The sequence below is a fragment of the Pituophis catenifer genome, unplaced genomic scaffold (assembly GCF_029215685.1).
Source record: "Pituophis catenifer annectens isolate HBS135680 unplaced genomic scaffold, rPitCat1.0.hap2 SCAF_11, whole genome shotgun sequence".
Taxonomy (NCBI): domain Eukaryota; kingdom Metazoa; phylum Chordata; class Lepidosauria; order Squamata; family Colubridae; genus Pituophis; species Pituophis catenifer.
The window spans coordinates 14,375,382-14,380,411 of record NW_027256891.1 but is presented as its reverse complement, the minus strand read 5'-3'; positions in this window follow the sequence as shown (position 1 = coordinate 14,380,411).

The window sequence follows — 5,030 nt, the reverse complement described above, 5'->3', positions numbered from 1 at the left end:
CATCTCCCAACTCAGGAAGACAAGAATGAGAGACGGAGAGTAGATGACACACTTGCAGGAGATATGTCTTCGATTCTGCTGTGCGTGGATGCATCACACTTGCTTATTCTTGGTGGCTTATAGAGTCAACTAACTGATAAAGGAGACTTACTGTATTTTTCGGAGTATATGATGCTCCGGACTATAAGACGCACCTACCTTTTTTGGTGAGGAAAACAAGAAAAAGATATCTTCCTCTGCCTCCCAGCAATTTTGCCTCATTGCAGCAAACAGCCTGCTTTACTTTCGTTTTCGTTTTCAGCATAGCTTGATTAGCACAAGAAAAAAAAATCTGCTCCCAGCAATTTACCTCCTTGCAGCAAGCAGCAGAGGCCCACGCAAAACAGCTGAGAGCAAAACAGCTGAGAGTCGAGAGGCCGATCCAATCAACTTGTGCTAATTAGGCTGTGCTGAAGCTGAAAGCTGTTTTTTCTTGCTGTTTGCTGGCAAGGAACTAACTGCTGCGAGGCAGAGGCCAAAGGGTGGGGGCCAGTGGCTACATTCTGTGTATAAGATGCGCCTAAATTTTCACCCCCTTTTAGGGAGGGGAAAAGGTGCGTCTTATACTCCGAAAAATATGGTATTTGTAGCTCAGGGTTGAAATGAGAGCTCTTTGATGTTCTCTGAATTTGGTTGCTTTGTTGCAGTTGTTTCATTACCAAACTAGGTCTCATCATCAGTGCTAGAAGGGAGTGGGGTTTGCTCTCTGCTTACGTACAAGACGCAATTACAAACCCCACTCCCTTCTAGAACTGATGATGATACCCTGATACCACTCTCTTCTAGCACTGATGAAGGTACCTAGTTTGGTAATGAAACATCTGCACGAAAGCAACCCACCTCAGACAGCACCAAAGATCCCTCGGAGACAATTAACTTTATAAATGAAAATAATGTTGGGGATTATAGAAAGATGTGTAAGACCCTGTCTCAAAATTGGCCTTAGGATTTGAGGCTGAAGATGTTGTGATGCCACATTGATGGTGCAACTAGTATTGACGTCAATGTTTAACCTTGCTTTCAGATTGATGGGCATGGGGCTACCAGCACAGAATGCAAAATCTCTGTAGAATAGTATATGGCAGGGGAAAAAATATAAAAAATATTCTTTACCTCCATTTTTGTTGCAGAGATCTATGAAGCCTGATTAAACCCTAATTATGGAAATAAATAAACTCCTGGCTTTTATAAGCTATGTTAAGACTTTTAGACAGGGGAACTTGTAAAGGCTGTGTTCTTTGTACTGTAGTCTCTCAAGACAAAAGATTTCCCAAGAGTAAGCTTTTTCTAAACAATTATTGAATGTCTTTTATCAATGACAGCTTTTAGATGCATGAGTCAGCTTTTGATGTCACTTCATTTCCTATTTTGACAAGAGGTTTAGTTCATCTCTCATCTTTTGACTCGAAAAACATTTGCCTTTTGTTCAGCAACGTTCTTTTAAACACACGGATCTGAAATACAAAATAATAACAATAGACTTAATAATAAACAACACAGATCATCTAAAACTTCAGCCCCGCTGTTTGAAGGCTGCAGCTTGGTGCCAACTTCTTCCCTAGAAGGAATTCCGATTGAGATTTAAATTTCAAGTCGGGTCAAGCTCTTACATACAAGATGCATTTTTAGAGATAGCTTTGAAGAAATGGAAAATAAAACTCTGGGCCTCTGTCGTTGTGATTTTAAAGGAATTGAAAACATGGAGAATGCGGTTTCAGTTGTTATTCACAATTCTAAACAATTATTGAATGTCTTTACTGATAATGGCTTTTAGATGCATGAGTCAGCTTTGACTGCCTAGAGTTGCTCTGGATAACAAGGTGGGCGGCATATAAATTTAATAAATAAAACAACTCAAATCAACTCCCATATGGACCTTTTATTCTTAGGCAGCTAGATCTATTTAAGCATCAGATCATAATGGTGACCTACTTCACATATTACTGTACATATACCATATATCTTGATTAGCCATAACTGTTGTAAGGCCCATTTAAAGAGAAAAGCATAGACAAACCTCAATATAACAGAAAAATCTTATTTGATATTACTTGGAATTTATCATATTTTCTGACTTGCCAGAGTAAAAGTATCGAGACTCACATTTCTCTCTCTGGCTTCCTTGCTCTATAGCCATGATGGCGAACCTATGGCACACGTGCCATATTGGTGGGCACGCGGGTGTTGCCCTAGCTCAGCTCCAGCGCGCATGTGCGCACCAGCCAACTGATTTTCAGGCCTTCCGGTTCCACCGGAAGTCGGGGAAACTGGCTGTTTCCGGCCTCCGGAGGGCCTCCTGGGGGATGGGGAAGGCTGTTTTTTGCCCTCCCCAGGCTCCTAAAAAGCCTCTGGCACCTGGGGAGGGTGAAAAACGGGCCCACCGGGCCATCACGTGCCAAAAGCAGGGGGAAGCATGGGGGGGGTCACATGCGCATGCGCAGGAGGGTGGGGCGCATTGAATTATGGATGCAGGCACATGCACCCGTGATCCCCCCCGCTCCACCCGCTTTTGGCACACGACGGCGAAAAGGTTAGCCATCACTGCTCTATAGTATTGCTGAAAGTTGAACAGGCAACCAAACTAATACAGGTAATCCTTGATTTATGATCACAACTGAGCCCCAAATTTATGTCCCTAAGCGAGACAGTTGTAAAGCGAGGCTTGCCCCGTTTTACAACCTTTCTTGCCACAGTTGAGAAGCGAATCACCGCCGTGGTCAAATTAGTAACATGGTTGTTAAGTGAATCTGGTTTCCCTTGTCACAAGGTCGCAAAAGGGATCAGATGATCCCGGGCTACTGCAACCGTCATAAATATGAGTCGCCTAACGTCTGCATTTTGATCACCTGACCATGAGAATGCTGCAATGGTCATAAGTGTGAAAAAAAAGTCACTTTTTTTCAGTGTCATTGCAAATTTGAACGATTATTCAATGAATTGTTGTAAGTCAAGGACTAGCTGTACAAGCACAAAAGTACAAAGTTGGATTTTGAAATGGGTGAATATTAATGAAGCGTATTTCACTACTATGTTTTCCCGAAAATAAGACCCTGTCATATATTTTTTGAACCCTGAAATAGGCGCTTGGCCTTATTGCCATGCGCTCAAAAGCCCAATTGGCCTTACTATCAGGGGATGTCTTATTTTGGGGGAAACAGCGTATTCTTAACATAAACTCAAACCATTTGCTCAATATCTCACAGAAGGAAAATGTTAAGCGTTTAAAATGTTTTAAATTAAGAGCCGTTTTGTAACTATAAAACGCCAGTGTTTTTTCTTGTAAAGGTCTGTTTTGTGGTTATGGCAATGTTTATCCTCTTTTCTTCTCCTGGGTGAAGGTATTTTTGGAATTGACATGGACAATTGAATTGAATAAATCTGTGATAATATAAAAGAATACAACTGACTTCTCTTGGTTAAATAAAAAAAAACATTTCTAAGCTTGACGGTTTAGATCTCATGTTTCTTCAGGCTGTCACTACGTAAATAAAACTGGATATTAACTGTTCATTTTAGGCACACAACATGTGTCCTTGTAGAAATCGGTGGCCTTGTAAATTTCCAAAATAAGTATATGTTAGTAGAATAGCCTTTCCTTAAAAAAATAAAAAGTACAAATCCAAGGAGCCTCCTTTGACATTTAAAACAATTGCATGACGTACAAGTAATTTTAGTAAAAATGCAATGTTAATTTCTCACTAAATCTAAAGTTTTAGATGATGTTAAATATTTTAATTAGAGCTACACCACCTGGCACTTAATAAATTTTGATAGCCCTTTTTTTCTCGCCATCTAGCAGTCATCTGAAGGTCCACAGTCCACATTTCGTATAACTGAGCTATACAAATCACAAGAGCTTAAGTGTTAATGTTTGGGGCAAATATATATGACATGCTGCACGATTCTTGCTAATGCATTCTGTGAACTAACAGCAGTTTAATAAACCAGATTTACTTTCAAGACAGTCTCTTTCCTCAGTGTGTGTGTGGGGGTGTGTGTGATTGTGTGTGTATGTGCATAATTAAACATGGGACGGGAAATCAAGCCATTCAGGAATTTCAAGACTGAAGAGTGCTGGAAAACCCATAAATTTTACAAATCCCAAAGCACATTTTAGGTTTTATCTATCATGCTTAAGTGACAATTTAAACGTGAACTGCCAAACGGGCTTAAATCAAGTTTTGTGACAAAATCAATGCGTGTCTCAAATTTTGCACGTAATCTGCCAAATAGGCCTCGTGATTAGAATATTTGGCGTTCTGTGTATTCTGCTCTCCCTTCCAGCACCAGCACAAACACCCCCCCCCCCCAAGATTTAATGCTACTATCTCACGTGATCAAACTTGTTTAAGATGCAACCGTTTTTCAACATCTCTTTTAGGAGTTCCCTGGTAAGAGACATACTTCTCTTACCAGGGAAATTAGGTTGTCCTCGACTTACAGTTAGTGATCGTTCAAAGTTACAACGGCACCGAAAAAAGTGATTTACGACCACTTTTCACACGATTGTTGCAACATCCTCCTGTGATCTTTTGCAACCTTCTGACAACCCAAAGTCAATAGGGAAGCCAGATTCACTTTAACATCTGTGTTATTAACTTAATCAATTGCAAAGATTCACTTAACAATGGTAAAAAAAGTCGCAAAATGGGGCAAAACCCAATGTTTAATTTAGCATCGTAAATTTTGGGCTCAGTTGTGTTAAGGACTACCTGTATAGCAACACACTGAATTTTTCTACTAGACAATTGTAGTGTGCTTTTTTTAGCCATTTTAAAATAAATACCACTGTTGCAACTTTTCTAATTACTGCAAATGTAAGAAATAATTGTTTCATGACATAAACTAAGTGGAAATTTTTTGCATTGGGAAGAAACTTGGAAGACAGGTTTTTCTTGTACTTTTGTATAATAATCACATTAAGCAAGAAATTTAAGTACATAAATTAGGAGTGCGTGTCACTTGATTGGCAGCAGGAAGGAATATAAAGG